The sequence below is a fragment of the Rhinoderma darwinii genome, chromosome 1 (genome assembly GCF_050947455.1).
Source record: "Rhinoderma darwinii isolate aRhiDar2 chromosome 1, aRhiDar2.hap1, whole genome shotgun sequence".
Taxonomy (NCBI): Eukaryota; Metazoa; Chordata; class Amphibia; order Anura; family Rhinodermatidae; genus Rhinoderma; species Rhinoderma darwinii.
Window position 1 is genome coordinate 192151686 of NC_134687.1, and position 22646 is coordinate 192174331.

The following is a 22646-nucleotide window of genomic DNA, read 5'->3' on the forward strand; positions in this document are numbered from 1 at the left end:
CTTCTGTACGTGGCAGACCAGGAAGCCACTGTTGGCCTCCGGTTGCCGTAGTAACGATCAGCACCCGTGCGATAAAATCGCAGCGATGCTGGTCTCCTGGAAACAACTAAGATGCCGCGAACGCTTTTGATCGTGGCATCTAAGGTGTTAATGACAGGGAGCGGAGCTAGCTCCATTCCCTGCCATTACAGCAGGATGTCAGCTGTAACAGACAGCTGACATCCTTTGGCTGATGGCGCAGGCTCAGCTTCTGAGCCCGCCGCCATCTTCCATCTGCGGCCGGAAGCCTTATTAAGCCCCGCCTCCAGGGGGCCATTGTTAGGCCTCCTGTTGCCAACAGCCGATCGGCTAGCGTGGCTACCCAGCTCTTTTAGCCCGGTAACCATGCTGCAATACTGTGATTGGTCATTCACTATTGACTGACCAATCACAGCGTTCACTGGCGGCGCCACGGCCCGATTTTTCCCCCGAAGAGTCACAGTAACTATCGGCTGTCTATGACAGCCGATGTCACTGTTCTGTCACCATGTGTTTTGACATGGTGACAGAAAAGCACCATGACGTAACTGTACTTCATGGGGCCTATAATGCAGTGCAAACCATGACGTATAGTTGCGTCAAGGTGTGTTAATACATGGCTATGGCTTCCTTAAAGATAGTCCCTATAACGTAAAAGGCTTTAATTCGCCTTCTAAGTGGTGTCAAATTTTCTCATTTCTTAAAAAGGCTTCATGTGAGGTTCTGGTGATACAAGATACACATTTCAAGCTGAAACATTATCCTAATTTATCATTTTCTAATTTACCTGCTTGGGACCATTGTGGTTCTGATAGCTCTGCTTCAAGAGGGGTGAGCATAGGCTTCCAACGGAATGTTCCTTTTTTATTCTCTTCCCATCTCCAGGACCCAGAAGGCCGTTTAAGGGTCGCAGACTTTAACATTTGCTAACCTTTCTGCCGATAATGTAGGTCAAATGCAGTGGTTGATTACCGTTCTCACTTTGTTAGACTCATTTACGGAAGGGTTGTTGATTGTGGGTGGTGTGGGGGCAATTTACCGGCCCACACGCCTTGAATTCCATCCAGTTCCAAATTAGCTTTTAAAAATAATGTTATGAGTACGAGCAGCTCGGAGGAGTAAAAACACACAGACACGTTACTGTATAAAAATCCTTCTACTTTATTCTTATCAGCACGTATATTTATACTCCGACAATAACAAGTTTTCAACAACAAATGAGTCAGAAAGTTTAGATAAAGTTCCAGAACTTAATTGGCTCTTAGGGGGGCCGTTCCCTTATCTTCCCAATTATTGCTGCGTAGGCTTTGCACCCGGCCCTATGACTCTCCATTTTAATTCTTATTATTACTGCGTAGTACTTTGCACACGGCCTACTGCCTTAAAGTCCTAGAGCATCTACCTTCTAATATAACTAACTTGTACAAGCATATAAAGATATGAGTATATAAGGTATACAGTAAGTCTAAAACACTTAGAAAATATTTTTGCTTTCACATTTCCCACCTTTTGTGATTTTATAGGTCTGGTAATCTTTACCTGCCTCTAATTTCACAACAACCTGTCACTTCTTTCTAGAGGCCTCGCTGTGAAAGCTCTCCGTATCTTATTAAACGAATAACAGTTAAAACAAGTCATAATAACAAAAACAATCATAATACATATTAGTGGTTGGAATAAGTAGCTTAACACTGAACTGGCAGTCGGCGAAAACCCTGTAAATATGTCATACCAGTGATGAGCCGTGTCATCCTTAATCTGGGATCCTAAATATGGCAGCGTTTTCCCACTTATAACAGCATTCATTTTTACTGTTTGTAGTGTAACATTATGTCTCCTAACCATCTCTCTTACCTCTTCTGCGTCTCTTAGAACTTTATTCAACTCATCTAAAGGAAGACTAATATTAGGTGTTGGCAATGGGTCCGGTACCCATACTTTGCTTACAATCTCATCCAAATCCAGGAGAAATACAATAGTCTGGTTTTTCCATTCTATATGGCTAACATTAAATATACATCCGGAAAAGGGTACCTGTAGTGAAAAAGGTTTTAGTGTTTTGGGGTCATCCGTAACCATACATACACTCTGTGGTTTTATCTCTATATACATTGAAAAATTTTCTGCTGGTATTACTGAGAAAGGGCATATATTGTCCTCATATTCCATCAGGCAAGGTTCGTAACTCTCTGATTGTTTGTTACATACATATCCTTTTTTGGTTAAAATACACAAACCTATATCAATAGTTTTGTTTCTGTCAGTTATATGTGGATGTCTAAATTCGGGCCACCAGTATTGGCTATTCTGAGTAAATTCATCAGTCATGACAATAGGTAACACTACATATTTACATACCATCCCAATATTAGTCACCTTATATATTATCAATTTTCCTGAACACCATTCATCTGTACATTCTACTGAGTCTGGGTCAGACCAGCCCCATGTATCATTAGAATTCGCTTGTACTTGTGCCCTTCCCCAGACATGAGGGTGTGTACTCATCAAATCTTGTTGGAATTTATCTTTTTGTCTCATTTCCCATAAAGTCTTAGTGGTGCATATAGTCCAATCTATAAAAGCAGACATATCTTTGTAAGCTCGATATTGGGTGAGTACAGATTCATTAAAAACATTAAGGAAATGTTGCTCCACTTTTAACTGTAATTGTTGTGTCTCAAAACTTGTGGGTAACCACTGGGCACCCAAAGCTATGGCTTCTTCTATGTTGCTTCCGACTGAGGCCAATTTATTGGCCATTACTTCTAGCTGTACACCGTTTAGGATTCCCATCCCTGTTCCTGCTCCTCCTAAAAGGGTATCATACCATTCCCTTTTTACTCTACATGCCTTATCCTTAGGAAATGTGATGTTCCAATGCACTATCTTTCTTTGCTCCCTATAGGCCATGGACACACAAGTCTGGGGAATGCTATTTATCGAGGTGTTTACATGTTCCGGACGCCTACCTCCTACTAGAGTTTGTATAATTGTTACGAACCAGGTTCTTCCGATGATTCGGGTAGAGTTCACACAAATCACCATTTTTACAGTACTATTCATTAGTATAGGGCTATCTATTTTGGACAATGAACAATTAGTCAGCATTCCTGACCGATTACTATGATCTCTCAAATCTTGCAAACGCATTAATCTGCTCATGTCGCAGCAGGACATTTTCACCCGGGCTTTATAAGTCACATTTGTTACAGTATCCTCATCAGGGAATTTCATATATATTACTCCCCGCTGGGATCCACCTCCCGTATACCAGTCTACAAGTTCGTTGGTCTTGGTAAGGTTAAATAATCCGCTACAAATTTGTCTAGAAGGACAACTAAATCCATCTTGAATCCGAATGTTGTTGGATATTACCCATCCCCACTGCAATGTCCCTTGCATTCTGGTTATCGCATGTGCGGGAGCTCTGGATTCGGACCTGTGAAGAATAAGTCCCACCACCCCCAAAATCAGCAAAATCTTCATCTTGATTCTTTAGATGACCTTTCTCTTTCGTCTTCTAGCGTGTAGAGAACCTTCTTACAATGGCTGGCGTGGATCCAACTGGCTTTTCCTTCAAGTTTCACTGAAGTACTTGTGGTCAGGAGCACCTGAAACGGACCGTCAAATCTGGGATCAAGACTTTTCCGAACGTGTCTCTTGACCACTACCCAATCTCCTGGTACGAGGGAATGTGCACCACCTAGAGAATTTGGGTCTGGAATAGAAGAAAATACTTGACCATGCACTTTAGCCAGTTGTTTATGCAAGGCACATACATAATCTGTGAGTCTACCGTACTGCATCTGGAGCACCTGTGGAAAGTACAATCCTAACCTAGGACCTCCCCCAAATAGAATCTCATAGGGACTCAGACCTGTCTTTTTATTGGGCGTATATCTTACTGAAAATAAAGCCAGGGGAAGACACTCTGTCCATGGTTTACCTGTTTCCACCATAGCCTTCTGTATTTTCAGTTTTAGAGTCCCATTCATCCTTTCAACCTTACCGCTACTTTGTGGATGGTATGGGGTGTGGAATGCCTGTTCTATCCCTAAAGTTGACATAATATGTTGCATAATTTCTCCTGTAAAGTGAGTACCTCTATCACTTTCAATAGTCTCTGGTACACCATACCTGCAAATCACTTCTGCCATCAACTTCTTGGCGGTGGAGGTGGCATTGGCCTTTGACACTGGAAACGCTTCGGGCCATCCTGAAAACATATCAACACATACCAAAACATACTCATAGGTTCCCACCTTTGGCAATTGGATATAGTCAATCTGTAGTCTCTGAAAAGGATACAAGGGTCTTGGCATATGTCTCATAGGGACCTTTACCACCTTACCAATATTGTTCTGGGCACAGATCATACACCCCTGCGTATACTGGGCTGCTAATGTCCCAAACCCTGGAGCAAACCAGTACCGACTAACCAGGTTGCACATAGTTGTTTTTGACTGGTGGGTAATCCCATGGGCTACTTGAGCCATCATGGGGTATAGTGTCCTGGGCAGGCATACCCGTCCCTCTAAATACCACAAACCATCAGTCTTTGCTTCAGCCCCTTTACCTGTCCATTTGATCTTTTCTTCATCTGTGGCTTGTCTCTGTAGTGTCAGCAAAATATCCGAGCTGACTGAAGTGTGTATATCCTCTAGGTTGGTGATTACGAAAGTGTTGGCCAGAATAGGCCTTGTCCTTGCTACCTCTTTAGCGGTTTTGTCTGCAAAGTCATTTCCTTTAGCCTCTTCACTGCTGTTTCTTGTGTGAGCCCTGATCTTCACCACTGCCACCTCTTTTGGCAACAATAAACTTTCCATCAAATATTTGACTAGATCTGCATTTTTAATAGGTGTACCCGCTGATGTGAGGAACGCCCTTACTCTCCAAATAGGACCATAGTCATGTGCTATGCCAAAAGCATATCTGGAATCTGTGTATATGTTAGCTGTCTTTCCCTCAGCTTGTCTACATGCTTCGGCTAAAGCTTTCAGCTCCGCTTCTTGTGCTGACATGTGCGGTGGGAGTGCTTCTGCTTTACATACTTCATATGGGGTGACCACCGCATACCCTGTATAAAATTTACCATCTATACCATACCTGGACCCATCCACAAAGAGAACTAACTCTGGATTCTGTAATGGTGAATCCTTAATATGTTCAAACCCCATTGTCTCTTGTTGCATGAGCTGCAAGCAGTCATGATCATCCTGTGAAGGAAGAAAATCTGACCAAATACCTGATTCTTCTCCCCCTTGCTCCAGAGGCAGTAAAGTAGCTGGGTTCAGAGTAGTACAACGTTGAATAGTGACATTATCAATTAACTGTAAGGCACATTGAATTTTCGTATGCCGAGCAACAGAGAGATGTTTTGGCTGTACTTGAGATAAAAGAGCAGACATATCATGAGGAGCATAAACAGTTACAGGAAAATCAAGGACAATCTGTTGAGCTTTGTCTAATACTTCTGTAGCAGCAATTAACGCTCTAACACAAGATGGGGATCCTCTAGCAACTGGGTCCAGCCGTACAGAATAATATGCAACAGGCCTTTGTTTTTGGCCATGGTCCTGTGTGAGAACCGCTGTAGCGTGTCCATTTAATTCCGTGGTATACAGTCGGAAACATTTGTTGTAATCAGGAATACCCAGTGCTGGGGCTGTCTGAATACTCAATCTAAGACTATAAAAATTTTCCTCTGCTTCTGGTGACACCTGAAAGGGAGTTGCAGCAAGACAATCGGAAAGAGGTTGCATAAGAGCAGAAGCATTGCGAACCCAGGGGCGACAGTAAGAAATAAGTCCCAAAAATGTGCGCATAGCAGACTGAGTTTTTGGCAGAGGGATACTAGTAACAGCTTGGATCCTTTCAGGTGTAAGGTGTCGAATACCAGGAGAAATACAGTGTCCTAAAAATACAACAGTTTGCTGACAAAGTTGAAGCTTCGCTTTGCTGGCCTTGCAGCCTGACTGTGTTAGGAAACAGAGCAAAGAAACACTGGAGCTCTCGCATTGCTGCCTGGAGGGGCAGCAAAGGAGGAGATCATCCACATATTGTAGTAGAACTACTCCTGGGCCGGGGTCCCAGTCACTGAAAATCTGAGTCATAGCAGAGGTATACATACTGGGGGAGTTGTGAGCCCCCTAGGGTAATACCTTCCAAGCAAGTTGTGCATAATTGTGCGTGAAGGCGAAAAGATACCAACAGTCAGGATGAAGAGGAACAGAGAAAAAAGCATTAGCCAGATCTACTACCGTAAACCAGCATGACGTAGCAGGGATCTGTGCCAATAGAGTATGGGGGTTAGGTACAATAGGTGTATTGAATACTGTAGCGTCATTGACAGCTCTGAGGTCATGGACCATGCGGTACTTGGCCGGTTGTCCGGGCTCTGCCTTTTTCTTTACTGGGAAAAGGGGTGTGTTACATGGGGAGACTATGGGAGTTAAGACCCCCGCAGCAAGGTACGCCTTCACCTGCTGTGATATAGCATCTGATTGTGCTATTGTAAGGGGGTACTGTTTCCTGTAGGGGAGGGGCACCCCCGGTTTAAGATCTACCCTTACGGGGGGGACTTTGAGGATCCCTACATCAGTGGGTCCTGTTGACCATAGCCCATCTGGCACTTGTGCCAGTAGGCTATCTATCTGTTGTTGGCCTAATAAAACAAAGGACGGGGACTCAGTATCCCATGGATTCAGGTTTGTAGCTGTTAATATACATAAGTCCTCCTCATCAATGGTTCCTCTCAACATAATGGTGCCATTCGCACAATATTCAATTCTAGCTCTTAGTCTTTCTAAAACATCAGCACCTAGTAAATTTATTGGGGTTGTTTCACAGGTGACAAGTTTTGTGACTATAGATTGGTGTGGACCAAACCGTAGAACAACCGGTTTCGTAACTTGATTTGGGTGGGACCTCCCATCTACTCCCACGCAAATCTGGGTGTCATCTGATAACAAATCTGCTGGCAGTTCTCTAGGGTTAACAACAGTCACGGCAGCTCCAGTATCTATCAGGAAAGGGATCGGGGTACCATCATTGACAGACAAGGAAATTAAAGGGGCGGGGCCTAATTTTACTGCCATGATGTGGGCGGATTCGCCCATATCTGGACTGCCGACCCTTCATGCTTGATGGGGCTGGTACTGGGGCTGGTACTGGGGCTGGTACTGGGGCTGCTGCGTGTCTCCCTGCTGCCTTTGATTTCCTTGGGGAAGGTCCGGCTGTGAAGCCCATCCCCCTTGGATCCCACCTGGTCCTATCTGTGGGTTCATATTTCTAGGTGTTTTGCAGTATCTTTGGAGATGTCCCTGCTCGCCACAATTATAGCAGATGACCATCCTCCTGCCCCGTGTCTGTACATACTGCGGTTGGATCATTTGTCCCCCTTGGCAAGGATACTGCATATACTGTGCTGGGGGTGGCTGGTAGGGCTGTTGTTGGATCGGCGGCCCTGGTTGCCTAAAGGGGCCAGGTTGCATATAAGCTACTCCAGCGGGTTTCTTTCTGGTTTTCTTTAGATCTAACTCTACCCCTTGGGCTACCTTCACTAGGTCACTGGTCGCCATGCCTCTCCACTCGGGTCTAGCGGTCTGCACTGCCTCCCGCAAGCTTTTCTTAAGCCCCTCTATAAACGCAGCTGTCAACATCCTGGTATCTAGGGGTCTTTCCTTGTAACCCATATCCTTCCATTGGGACCTCAGTCTAGCATAGTATTTGTCAATACTCTCAGTGTTATCCTGAGTTGTGTCAGTCAAACTCTGTCCCTTTTGTCCTTGTTGGGTTACTGCCCACTGTTTTATCTGGGCTACAAACTGTTCTCCTGAAAAGTTAGTACAGTCACTAGGTTCCTCGGTCACATAGTCACGGGGTACCCTTAGATCGTCCTCTATGGTGGAGTATATATCGGGACATTGTATTTTACACACCATGTCCAGATCTTTCCACGTAGCGTTATACAATCTCTGCATCTTTGTTATTTGTTCTGCCCACTTAACTGGTTTCTCTTCTGGGTCGGGCATTCCCTCAATTATACTCTTTATGTCCCCTGGACTCCAAGGTTTATACAAGTGTACATTTCCCTGGTCTACCTGAGTTTTTGAGCTCTGAGCTATTGCCCTCAAACTTTCTCCTATTCCTTCCACTATCCCCGCAATTTCTTCATCCCTCAGCTTTTCCCTTTTGGGCTCTTTTATGGGAGTGGTTAGAGAATCATCCTGATTCATGTGTCCCGACAAGTCGGGCATTCCATTGACCTCAACCACTGATTCTTCCTCTCCCGTCACTCCCATTACATTAGCATCTTTCCCTTTTAACATGCCTAAAAAGGGATTATTTGCTGAGCCACGAGTATAGGTAATCACGGGATACAAGCCAGGGGCGGGGGCGTCTGCTCGGGGACGGTGAGCCCCACAGTTAGAGCACACCTCTCTCCAGTCAGTATTCTGGACACCGCAATTAAGACAGGTCCAGAAGCCTCCTGGATCTTTCCCTGGGTTGAGTCCCGTGTACCCAGGAGACTCCTTAAGTTTTTCCCCAACATCCTCTGTCTTAATTGCGGTGTCCAGAATCCTGACTGGAGAGAGGTGTCCCTGTCCCTGTTCGGGCGCCAAAAACTGTGGGGGCAATTTACCGGCCCACACGCCTTGAATTCCATCCAGTTCCAAATTAGCTTTTAAAAATAATGTTATGAGTACGAGCAGCTCGGAGGAGTAAAAACACACAGACACGTTACTGTATGAAAATCCTTCTACTTTATTCTTATCAGCACGTATATTTATACTCCGACAATAACAAGTTTTCAACAACAAATGAGTCAGAAAGTTTAGATAAAGTTCCAGAACTTAATTGGCTCTTAGGGGGGCCGTTCCCTTATCTTCCCAATTATTGCTGCGTAGGCTTTGCACCCGGCCCTATGACTCTCCATTTTAATTCTTATTATTACTGCGTAGTACTTTGCACACGGCCTACTGCCTTAAAGTCCTAGAGCATCTACCTTCTAATATAACTAACTTGTACAAGCATATAAAGATATGAGTATATAAGGTATACAGTAAGTCTAAAACACTTTGGAAAATATTTTTGCTTTCACAGTGGCAACATCAACCTTGTCATGGATCCACTGGATCTCTTTGAAAAAATCAGTACTATCATATAGAGCATTGAGAAGAGTTAAATCTCAACTCATGAGCTATGGCCTGGTTGATGTCTGGAGAGGTCTTAACCCAACTCAATTAGAATACACCTTTTCTCCTGCCCATTCCTCACACCACAATTTGGACTATTTCTTCTTATCCAAACCCCATCTTTGCTCTTCCATAACAATAGGTACACAGTTGCTTTCGGATCATGCTCCCATTTTTCTTACCCTTCACCTCCCAGACATGCATAAACGTATGATTAAATGGTATTTGAACGATTCGATATTAAGTACTGATAATGATTTTACCTCCAAACTAAAGGATGATTTTCAGAATAATGATGTCTCGCATAACGTAGTATGGGATGCTCACAAAGCATTTATAAGGGGACAATTTATTAGTTATTGCTCTTATCTAAAGAAAGAGAACCAAACGTATTGATGATCTGTTAGCTCAGATTAAAAACTTAGAAACAATACATAAGGCATCATTGGCCATTCAACATACTCAAGAGCTAACAATCTTAAAGAGCACAATTAAAAAATATTCTTAACAAACACTCAGCGAGATATTACTTGCATTCACAACATAAGTTTTATGCACATGGTAACAAAGCATCTAAGTTCATGGCCAAGAAATTGAAACAGAGACAATCGCATAAATATGTACACATGTTAAAAGATCCAATTGGAGGTCTAATTTACTCTTCTGACTCTATTGCTAAACAATTTCAAACTTTTTATCAGAATCTATACAATCTAGATTAGCACTACCTGATAGGACAAATCTTATTTCTTCATTTTTAGGTTCTCTCTATTTGCCCACGATCTCAGATTCGCAAAGTGAGGATTTGGCTTGACCATTTACATTGTCCGAACTGGAATTGGCCTTGCGCTAGTCCCCATCTGGCAAATGTCCTGGCCCAGATGGATTTCCAGTGACTTATTATACAACCGTTAAAGAGATTTTACTCCCCGTTTGCTGTCTATAGCTAATCTTTCCCTTTTGGGATAGCCTCTCTCTTTGCCTATGACACAAGCACATATTATCATCATACCGAATGAAGGGAAAGACCTTACTTCTTGCTCTAACTACAGACCCATTTCTCTCCTTAATACTGACCTGAAGCTTGTAGCTAAGAGGTTAGCCAATAGATTAAAAGATATCCTTCCAGATATTATTTCGCCCGACCTAGTAGGTTTTATTAAAAATAGAGAAGGAAAGGATAACTCTATAAGCATCTTACATATTTTGCATTATTCCCATAAAAATAAACTTCCCCCTAGTCCTTCTCAGCACGTAAAATGTCTATGGCTCGGGTTTTAAGGACCATGACCGCTGGCCGTAAAAACACAACCAACGGTCGGGAACTAGTTAAGCACGTCTTAATAGCTTTCCATTTCCCCACCCCCTATATAAATGCAGTACACTCCATGTATGCTTCCCCTTCTGCTGCAGTTGCTGTTAGTGGGTTACACTCAGAAACGTTCGACATACATAAATGGTACTTGCCACGGTTGCCCTTGTCTCCGATACTGTTTTTGACTGTTATGGAGACTCTTATGCAATCGTTGAGACTGGAAGCTGACGTTGCCGGAGTTCGTATGGGAAATAGGGAGCATAAAGTGGCTGCCTACGCAGACGATCTACCGATGTTGATTACAAACCCAGAAATTGAATTTCCTAAAATTCAACAGATTTTAGAATCCTTTAGTATCATGTCCAACTATAAAATAAATGCTGGGAAGCCCAGGCCTTAGGCTTTTCTTTACCTCCAACCCTCAAAAGTTCTTTGGCACATAATTCTATATATAATTGGTCCTCTTCACATATTACCTTCCTGGGAATAATGATCAGTTGCGATCTAAATCAGCTTTTTTCCCTTAATTATGCTCACTTCCTGGCCTCCCTTCCAGATTTATTGAAACGGCTTGATTTACCTTACCTTTCTTGGTTTGGGTGGAAAAATTTAGTCCTGTCGTTTGTTTTGCCGAAATTAACGTATATTATGCAAACCTTGCCTATTCCACTAACTAGAGTCTTCTTTACTGCTATAAACAGATTATTCTCTAGGTTTATATGGAAAGGTATACATGCCCGTATTTCTAGGGATATCTTATCTAGACTAAAGATGTGTGGTGGTATAGGTTTGCCTGACCCTGAAAAGTATTTTCAAGCAATACATTTAGCTAGAATTATAGATTGGATCCAGGCCCCCCACATAAATTGTGGGTTGCTCTGGAAAATGCTCTCTTGCAGGTTCACTTTAGGACTTTAGTTTTGTTTAATAAAGAGGCTATCAAAGATACTGGTTCTTATAACCCTCTTACTAAAGTGATGCTGGGGATATGGCATAAGTTTGTTTCGAATTTAGATGTACAACTTTTGCCATCTCCTTTGCTTCAGGTAAGAGATATGATGGGTCTTCCTCTGTTGGCTTTGAGAAATAGCATTCCTTGAAGTGTAATTGCATCTAATCTTCCTCTTCTTCAACTTTTAGAATGAATCTGGCAGTATTTTGTCTGATGTCTCCATAGCCTCTAAAATTGGTTTCCGTATCACGCATCTTCCCTTGATTTCTCATATTAAGGCCATCATGTTGTGTTTTTGCGGGACCCCTACTGGTCATAGACCTCTTACTTGGTTTGAACAGATACTATAGCAATCGGAATGTATCAGCAAACCCATTTGGAGGTTGTATAAAAAGTTAACATTTTATAGGTCTTCCACTCCTTATTTAATTCGCCAGTGGGAAAAGGATCCGAGAAGATCCTTATCTTCAGTTGAAGTGTCGTGTATCCTAATTGCTCCACATAAAATATCCAGATGTGTTCGGATACATGAGAACAGTTATAAAGTTTTATCTCGCTGGTATAAAACTCCAGATATAACCCCCATATATTCACACACTCATTCCGATATTTATTGGCATTGTACTAAAGAGAGAGGTACCTTTTATCACGCTTGGTTGTCCTGCAATGAGATTTCAAAATGGTGGCAAGACATATTTAAGAAATGTAACAGCATTTGCCAGTCTAATATCCCCCCTTCCCCAGAGCTTGCTCTTTTGTCAATTGCCCCTCACTCTAATCCTGCTGTTCCCACTAGGTTGTTTAAATATAATTAAATTGATTGCGGCTAGATTACTGGTCCCATCTTACTGACTTTCTGTGGAAGTTCCCTCCCTAGACCATTGGATGGCCAAAGTGGATCAATTGTATCGCTTCGAGGAAATATCTCATTGGGAAAGTCATTCCAGGGACACTTTTTTAAAGACATGGTTGCCCTGGAAGTTTTCAGGAACTTTACATAATCTTCTTTACTTTTTATATGTTTGAGGATTGATCCCTCTCCTCTTCTCCACTTCTAACAATTTAAGTGCAGCACTATTTTGCATTGTCACCTTTTTGTACTGACCATGTCCTGACTTTTGTATTGTATTTTCATTTTGTATTGTAATTTTCTTTTTGTTTTTTGTATTTTTTTTTATGTTGAAAAACGAATTAAAATTTTGAATAAAAAAAAAATGCTTACTACACCCCTAGATGAATTCCTCAAGGGGTGTAGTTCCGTAAATTGAGTCACTTTTGGGTAGTTTCCATTGTACTGGTACCTTAGGGGCTTTGCAGGGCGACATGGTGCCAAGAAACCAATCCAGCAAAATCTGTACTCCAAAAGCCAAATGGCGCTCTTTCCCTTCTAAGCCCTGCCGTGTGGCCAAACAGCCGTTCATGACCACATATGGGGTATTTCCATACTCTAGAAAAGTTGCTTTACAAATGTTAGGGGGCTTTTTCTTCTTTATTCCTTGTGGACATTGCTTTTTTTTTTTTTAGCTAAAACTACATCTTATTGGAATAATTAAAAAAATATATATTTTCACGTCCAAATTTTAACTAAATCTATGAAACACCTGTGGGGTCAAAATGCTCACTACACCCCTAAATTAATTCCTTGAGGGGTGTAGTTTGCCAAATTGTGTCTTTTTGGGGTGTTTCCACTGTTTTGGCACCACAAGACCTCTTCAAACCTGACATGGTGCCTAAAATATATTCTAATTTAAAAAAAGGCCCCAAAATCCTCCAAGTGCTCCTTTGCTTCTGAGGCCTGTGTTTCAGTCCATTAGCAAACTAGGGCCACATTTGTGATAATTCTAAAAACTGCAGAATCTGAGCAATAAATATTGAGTTGCGTTTCTCTTGTAAAACCTTCTGTGTTACAGAAAAAAAATTGATTTACTATGAATTTCTGCAAAAAAAAAAAAATGCCTTGTGAAACGCCTAAAGGCTTAAAGGGAATGTGTCGCGAATTAAACCTTTTTTTTTAAGTGTCGTTACTTATTTCTATTATATTTTTTACGTTTTTTGCTGTATTTTTTTTTTCTTCCATATGGTGGAAAGTATTAAACATTAAATAATAATTTCACATGTTTTCCTATGTTGGCCACCAGGGGGAGCACTTCCCAGAATTACAGCAAGGTGAATAAGGCAAAGCAACCTGACTCACAGCTGCCGTAAATGTGGGAAGGAATCTCACCCCCCCTCCCACAAGCCACGAAAAGGTGTCTTCAAATTGCTAAGCAGTGTCCGGCAGCCATTTTGGGTGTGATTCTGCATCTGGCAGAAGTTATAGGACACACCAAAAGGCTAAGGGTATGTTCACACGCTTACTAAACAAAGGGAAAACCGCTCCTGATTTTCAGCCATTTTTTAATCAAACTCACGTTTTTTACGGCCGTTTTTGGAGCTGTTTTTCTATAAAGTCAATTAAAAACGGCTCCAAAAACGTCCCAAGAAGTGATGTGCACTTCATTTTGGTGGGCGTCTTTTTACGAGTCGGTTTTGGAAAACGACCACGTAAAAAACGCCCTGTCGGAACAGAACGCCCTATTTCCCATTGAAACGCGCAGATGCTTGTAGGCGTTCTGCTTCCGATTTTTCAGCTGAAAACACTGCGTGTGAACATACCCTTAGAATGATGAAAGTGAAGTGAATGACTTTTCAGTTGACCGGTTCACACGCCGTGTATTTGACACGTTATTTTTTGCACATTTTATGTGGCAAAAACCACATAAAAAAATGCTTGATTACACTTGATTTTGCGTGTTTGGGGGATTTGTGTGTGTGAGGGGGGGGGTGCTCGCCGCTGATTCTTCAAAACAGCTGACAAGCGGCTATGAAGTATCAGCGGCGCCCGTGCACACTCCGCTCTGACACACACACACGCACACACACACGGGAAAAGTCTTACAGGGGTCGTCCAGGAAAACATGGCGCCGCACCTGTCCTCAGGTCATGCGTGGTATTACAGCTCTGTCCTATTCACTTCAATGGAGGTGAACTGCAATACCAGACACAACGTGAGGACAGGTGCGGCGCTGTGTCTCCAATCTGGGCACCCCCTTCTGTCCTGAGATGACCCAACGGGAGAGCCACCCACCGCCATCACTGCAGACAGAACCACACAACTACGACATGAGGGCAGGGCTTGTCCTGAGTGCACTGTCTCTTGTTATGGACAGATTTATAGTCACATGAACCCCATCTGATGAACCGGTAACCTAGGTCCAATCACATGACAGAGGGGGATCACCAAAAACCCTGTGCACCCTCATCCCATCCATCCAGCCCTTTTCTGGTTATATCTGCTTCTGGGAAAGCTGGGTGACCACCATTACCCCTCCTACTGGAGTGTGTTTGGGGATGTGACCAGTGGCGTAGCTATAGGACCCCCGTTGCCATACAGTATGCTTCCTAAATAAATCTTCTGTGCCAAGCCGGCACTTCCTGGTTACTACGGTCACGTGGTACACTTAGTGTACCATGTGACCGTGTTGTCACGTGACACGTCTTCCAGACAGTGGAGTGGAAGAGTCGGTGCCGAGGACTCCAGGTAAGCTGCAGTCTGGAATGTAATGTATTGTGTGGTGTTGTAATGTCTTGTAATGTATTGTTAAATCACAGCCCCCCCTCCTCTCTCCACCGCAAATTGCACAATCCAAAACAATACAGTATAGTACACATGACTGTATGAGAGCGGGGCTGCGGCTGTGTAATACAGTCACTGCCCCGCTCCTGAATCCTGACATGTGCGCGCCGTCAGGATGATGTGATGCGGCCGGCGCTGCCCTAATGATCTGCGGCACTGAAGACAGAACATGGCGGGCGCGCTACAAAACACCCCCATGTTCTGTCTTCAGTGCCTGAACCGCCGCTCATTAGTGCAGCGCCGGCCGCATCTCCTCATGCTGACCGCGAACACGCACTTACTTTCAGGAGCGGGGCAATGACTATATTACACAGCCGCAGCCCCCCTCTATAACGGCGGAGATCAGGGAAACCGCTCATCTCCGCCGCTATTCTCCTGAATGCTGCGATCAAAGCTGACTGCAGCATTCAGGGGAAAATGAGAAGGGGGATGCCCCTTGGATCGCGTCACAGGGCATTCCTGTGATGCGATTGAGGGACATACCATATATGGGCAGACAGCCCAGGGTCCATTGAAGGACCCCAGGGCTGTCTTACCATATTTCCTGTTGTTAGGGCATACTGAGGTATGTCCTAACATCTGCCTGTGTACTATCTGTACACAGGCTAATGTACTGGGATATAGATATATTCCAGTACATTAAAGTTTAAAAAATAAAGTAAAAACAAAGTAATGTTAAATTAAAAAAAATACACATACACCTTTTTTACAATAAACATTAAAATAAGTCTCAATACATAAAATATACATATAATCGGTATTGGCGCGGCCGTAATAACCCACACAACAATGTAGTATTAATTATGGATCTTGGTACTATCCGGGCACTGTACTGTATGGATGCTTTTCTGGATGAATGGGCAAAAATTCCAACAGACACATTCCAAAAACTTGAAGGAAGCCTTCCCAGAAGAGTAGAAGTTGTTTTAGCTGCAAAAGGGGGACTAACTCAATATTAATGCCTATGGATATAGAATGGGAAGTCGTAAAAGCTCCTGTAGTTGTAATGTGTAGGTATCCCAATACTTTTGTCCATATCGTGTATGTATAAAGAATTAGAAAGAGATATTTTTTTTCCTTATTGTTAATTCTATACATGTTTATGAAAATAAATCAGTGTTAATTTTGAATGACTTAAAATATTTGAGTGTCATTTGTGATTTTACAAGCAATCTCTTCCATCTATTAAATGATTCCTACAAGTCACACAACTGCATTTTGCATCATTTGGTTCCATATGGTTATTAGCCTACTTTTATTTAATCTGAGATGCACGCTAAAGGGATTTGATGTGGTGTTGTCTCTTTCTAAGAGATTTGCTCAGATGGTTGGTGTTTTAATTTGCATAACTCTTTGTGGCTTTGATTTTAATTGTATACTTACCAATGATGAATCTCATTTGAATAGAGCATAAGGAAACAACTAAACTGTGTTTACTTAAAATGCTCAGATTACATGAGACATTAAAAATAAGAGAATTTAAAGTATTTAAGAAAATAAACAGTATTTCAACAGAACTTATATTATTACAGTAAAAAGACAAATAAGTTGATGTGGAACACAACAACCAAGGTGCCATTGTCTTATACTGGTAAAATAAAAAAACATTTATTTTACTTAAAGAGGCTCTGTCACCACATTATAAGTGGCCTATCTTGTACATAATTAGATCGGTGCTGTAATGTAGATTACAGCAGTGTTTTTTATTTAGAAAAACAATCTATTTTCACCAAGTTATGACTTATTTTAGATTTATGCTAATGACTTTCTTAATAGACAACTGGACGTGTTTTTACTTTTACCAAGTGGGCGTTGTGGAGAGAAGTGTATGCCACTGACCAATCAGCGTCATACACTTCTCTCCATTTATTTACTCTGCACATAGTGATCCTGCGTTATTCACTATGTGCAGCCACATACACACACATTAACGTTACTGAAGTGTCTTGACAGTAAATAGATGTGGCGTCCAACCATGACGGGATGTCTATTCACAATCCTGACACTTCAGTAATGTTTGTGTGTGATTTACTTACACAGCACATCGTGATCACGCTTTTGCTGTCATTTAGAGTGAGATCTCGCGAGATTACGTTTGATGTGCTGTAAGTCCCACACAAACATTACCGAAGTGTCGGGATTGTGAATAGACATCACATCCTGGCTGGTGTGCATAGAAGCTGTATCGTTCTGTCAAAGTCACGGCCGTCGGTTTAGCTGAGCTGACGGCTCGACATAAAGGTGGTCTTGCATGTTTCTGACACACAGGATCCAGCTAATAACATATCTACTTAGATTTGACCATTATTAGCTAGATCCTGTGTTTCAGAGACATGCAGGATCAGCTTTGAGCCAAGCCGTTAGTTCAGCTGAACGGACAGAATCGGCTTTGATGCAATAATACAACTTCTATGTATACAGGATACATAGAAGCTGTATCTTAAAAAGTATATATTTTTTATAAAAGTCAATATAAAAGTTGCTTCAAATCACTTAAAACATTGATTTATTAAAAAGCTATTTATTTTTGCTTTAAAGGTGTGCATAGCTGTTAACTTTAAAATACCAACCAAACCATTCTTTCCCTTGCTAACTTTACCTATTGTGGCCATCTGTCCTATTTAACTCTTCCTATGCAAGCAGAGCTACAGGATTTCTCCCGGTCACCCCCAACTGTTAATCTGATTCAAACAGACCCTGGAAACATACCTCCTAAAAACTAGCTATTTTTATCCTGAATGTATCCCTGTAGGGTGAGTGTACAATGGAGAAGGATTTGGGTGTAATTATCGATAATTAAATAAATTATATAGCACAAAATGCCAGTCTGTTGCATTTAAAGCTAACAAGATATTGTCTTGTATTAGAAAGAAAACAGCTTCTAGTAAAGATTGTATTAGGTTACCCCTTTATAAAGAATTGGTGCGGTTGCATCTTACTATGGAGTCCACTTTTTTCATAAAAACGATATGAAATATATACAGTAGTAACTAGAGATGAGCGAACCGGGACAACCGAACCCGGTTTCGGTCCGAACATCCGGAAAAGTTCGGTTCGCAGCGAATCCGAACTTCACCGGGTTCGGCCGAACCCGTTTTGACCGAACCCGGTCAAAAATATTATACAAATCGGCAGCCACTTGTCTCTATCAATCACTGATAGAGAAAAGAGGCTTACTATGGAGTCCACTTTTTTCATAAAAACGATATGAAATATATACAGTAGTAACTAGAGATGAGCGAACCGGGACAACCGAACCCGGTTTCGGTCCGAACATCCGGAAAAGTTCGGTTCGCAGCGAATCCGAACTTCACCGGGTTCGGCCGAACCCGTTTTGACCGAACCCGGTCAAAAATATTATACAAATCGGCAGCCACTTGTCTCTATCAATCACTGATAGAGAAAAGAACGCTGATTAAAAATAAAATAAAAAGCATTTCATACGTACCCGGTCGTTGTGTTGGTGATGAGTCCCTCTTCTTCCTCCAGTCCGACCTTCTTTTCTGACGCGGCAGCCTGTGATTGGCTGCAGAGGCCTCTGCAGCCTGTGATTGGCTGCAGCGGTCACATGGGCTGTATCGTCATCCAGGAAGGTCGGGCCGGATGTCGAGAGGGACGCGTCACAAAGACAACGGCCAGGAGACCGGACTGGAGGAAGCAGAAAGTTCTCGGTAAGTATGAAAGTCTTTTTTTAATACAGGTTACTCTATATTGTGATCGGTAGTTTTTTACATTGTATGACTCATTTTTAACTGTTTGTTTTTCTATCTGTTAATAAAGAAGTTTGTTTCTACTACACATTATTTTGAGTGTACTTGACCTCTTTCTCTATAGGTTTCTCAGTATATTTATGGTCAGAGTACCAGGTTATATTGGGGTTATATGTATGTTCTTCCTACTCTATAGTTATGGTTACCTATGTCATTTTGACTGTTACCGACACATAATAAGATATATATTTATATTGTCTTTATTGATTTGGAGTTCATACTATTGCTGCTCGTGTACAAATTGGTTATCATTACGTAGCTCAGTTGTACCTCTCCTCCACTCCTGTCCTCAATAACACCTTCACATGATTGGCAAGTCACCACGTAATGGTAAGAGCAGAGTTCACAGCAGCACAGAGTATTTCAGGAGATGAGCGTGCGGATCTTGTGCGGGGTGGTGACTTGCCAATCATGTGAAGGTGTTATTGAGGACATGAGTGGAGGAGAGGTACAACTGAGCTACGTAATGGTAAGAGCAGAGTTCACAGCAGCACAAAATCTGCACGCTCCTCTCCTGAAATACTCTGTGCTGCTGTGAACTCTGCTCTTACCATTACGTAGCTCAGTCTGTTACCTCTCCTCCACTCCTGTCCTCAATAACACCTTCACATGATTGGCAAGTCACCACCCCGCACAAGATCAGCACGCTCATCTCCTAAAATACCCTGTGCTGCTGTGAACTGTGTGTGTGTGTGTAGATGTTTGTGTGTGTGTGTTTTTGTATATGTGTGTATATGTTTGTGTGTGTTTGTGTGTATATGTGTGTGTTTGTGTATATATGGGTCTGTTTGTGTACATGTGTTTGTGTATATGTGTGTGTTTGTGTATATGTGTTTGTGTATATGTGTGTGTGTGTTTGTGTATATGTGTGTTTGTGTATATGTGTGTGTTTGGGTATGTGTGTTTTTGTTTGTATATGTGTTTGTGTATATGTGTTAGTTTGTGTATATGTGTGTGTATATGTGTGTGTGTTTGTCTCTTTATGTGTGTGTGTGTGTGTGTGTGTGTTTGTGTATATCTTGTGTTTGTGTATAACTGTGTATATGTGTTTGTGTATATGTGTGTGTGTGTGTGTGTGTGTGTTTGTTTGTGTATATGTGTGTGTTCGTGTATATGTCTGTGTTTGGATATGTGTGTTTTTGTTTGTATATGTGTGAGTTCGTGTATATGTGTGTGTTTGTCTATTTATGTGTGTGTGTGTGTGTGTGTGTGTGTGTGTGTATCTTGTTGTGTTTGTGTATATATGTGTGTGTTTGTGTATGGTTGTTTGTTTGTGTGTGCGTGTATATATGTGTGTAGGTGAGTAGAAGTATTGTTATTGTTCACATTGATAACTGTTTTTTTATGTTGTTGCAGATTTTGATGTACCGTTTAGACTACATCTTCGATTCGTTGGACTACTGCGTTGATCTACGTTTTTTCAAATTTTAATAAAATGGTTAACGAGGGTTTTGTTGGGGATTTCTTATTTCAATAAAAAAGAATTGTCTTTGTGTTTTTTTTTAAACTTTATTAGTGCCTAGATAATTGCAGTTGGCTGATTGACAGCGTCCATTATTAAGGCGGTACTTAGTGTTAGCCGGTGCAGAGGCTAGCACTAACCACCCATTATTACGCCGGTACCCACCACCACCAGGGGTGCCGGGAAGAGCTTGGTACGATCCAGTACCCGACCATCTGTTGTGATGGTCGGGTACTGGGGCGGCCGTAGGCTGGTATTATGAGGCTGGGAAGGGCCAAAAACAGTGGACCTTCCCACCCTTGTAATGCTAGGCTGCTGCTGCTGTGTTATATCGGGCTAGTTATAAAAATGGGGGGACCCCCACGTCGTTTTTTTTTTAAATTTAACAAATTTAACAATAGACGGGTCCCCCACATTTTTAATAACCAGCCATATACAAGGCCGCAGCAGTCTGGCATTACATGGGTGGGAAGGGCCACTGGTTTTGTCCATTCCCAGGCTAATAACACTGTGTTGTATGTGGCTGGTTATGATAAATTGGGTGGAACCCCATGTCTTTTTAAAAAAAAATAACAAATTAATAAATAAATAATTTAAAAAAATGACGTGGGGTCCCCCCCACTTTTATAACCAGCCAGATACAACACAGCAGCAGCAGCCTAGCATTACAAGGGTGGGAAGGTCCACTGTTTTTGGCCCTTCCCAGCCTCATAATACCAGCCTGCGGCCGCCCCAGAGCCCGACCATCACAACAGATGGTCGGGTACTGGATCGTACCTGGCTCTTCCCGGCACCCCTGGTGGTGGTGGGTACCGGGGTAATAATGGTGGTTAGTGTTAGCCTCTGCATCGGCTAACACTAAGCCTCGCCTTAGTAATGGATGTTGTCACTCAGACAGCGGCCATTACTAAAGTGGTAGTAATAAAATTTGAAAAGAAAAGACAAAGATATAGATAAAATATTTTATTGAAATAAAGCACCCCCAACACAACCCTCATTAACCATTTTATTGTAGAAAAAAAAACGTCATCTAAGTAGTCCTCGAAACCGACGTAGTCCAAACACCAAACCTGTAAAAAAAAAAAAAAAATGAAATAAAACATGTCGTAGGCTTAGATTCAGTTTAATGCGTGATACTGACTGTTATACCATGTATAGAAGCCTGCCGCGAAGTTGACTTAGATACAGGGCGCCAGCAGAGAGTATCATACATGGCCATACAGACATATATACAAACATACATGCAAAGATACATACATACATATATACAAACAAACATACATACATATATACAAGCATGCACATATATACATGCAAATATACATACATGCAAACATACACACATATATAAATACATACATGCAAACTATCATACATACATACATGCATACACACACACATGAAAACATACATACATACAAACAAACATGCAAAGATACATACATACATATATACAAGCATGCACAAATATACATGCAAACATAAATACATGCAAACATAATTATATACATGCACATATATATATAAACATACCTGCAAACATACATGCAAAAATAAAAACATGCAAACATACATACATGCACATATATACATACATACATGCCAACATACATACATACATACATGCAAACATACATGCAAACATATATACATACATGCAAATATATACATGCAAATATACATACAAACATGCACATATATACATACATGCCAACATACATGCCAACATACATGCAAACATGCATGCACATATATACATGCATACATACATACATACATACATGACAACATACATACATACATACATGACAACATACATACATGCCAACATACATACATGCAAACATACATACATGCAAACATACATGCACATATATACATGCAAACATACATGCACATATACACATACATACATACATGACGACATACATACATGACAACATACATACATGCAAACATACATGCACATATACACATACATACGTGACAACATACATACATGACAACATACATAAATACATGCAAACATACATACATAAATAAACTCACCTAAGACGTTCCCACGAAGATTTGAACGGTCCCGTCACTTTTATTCTTACTGCTCCCATTCACAATAACAGAGCGGTGGGCGCAGATGACGTAATCACGTGTGCCTGATATGATTACGTCATCTGCGCCACAACGCATGTAATGTAGTGTAGTGTAGAGTGCACTGCAGCCTGTGATTGGCTGCAGAGGCGGTCACGTGGGTTG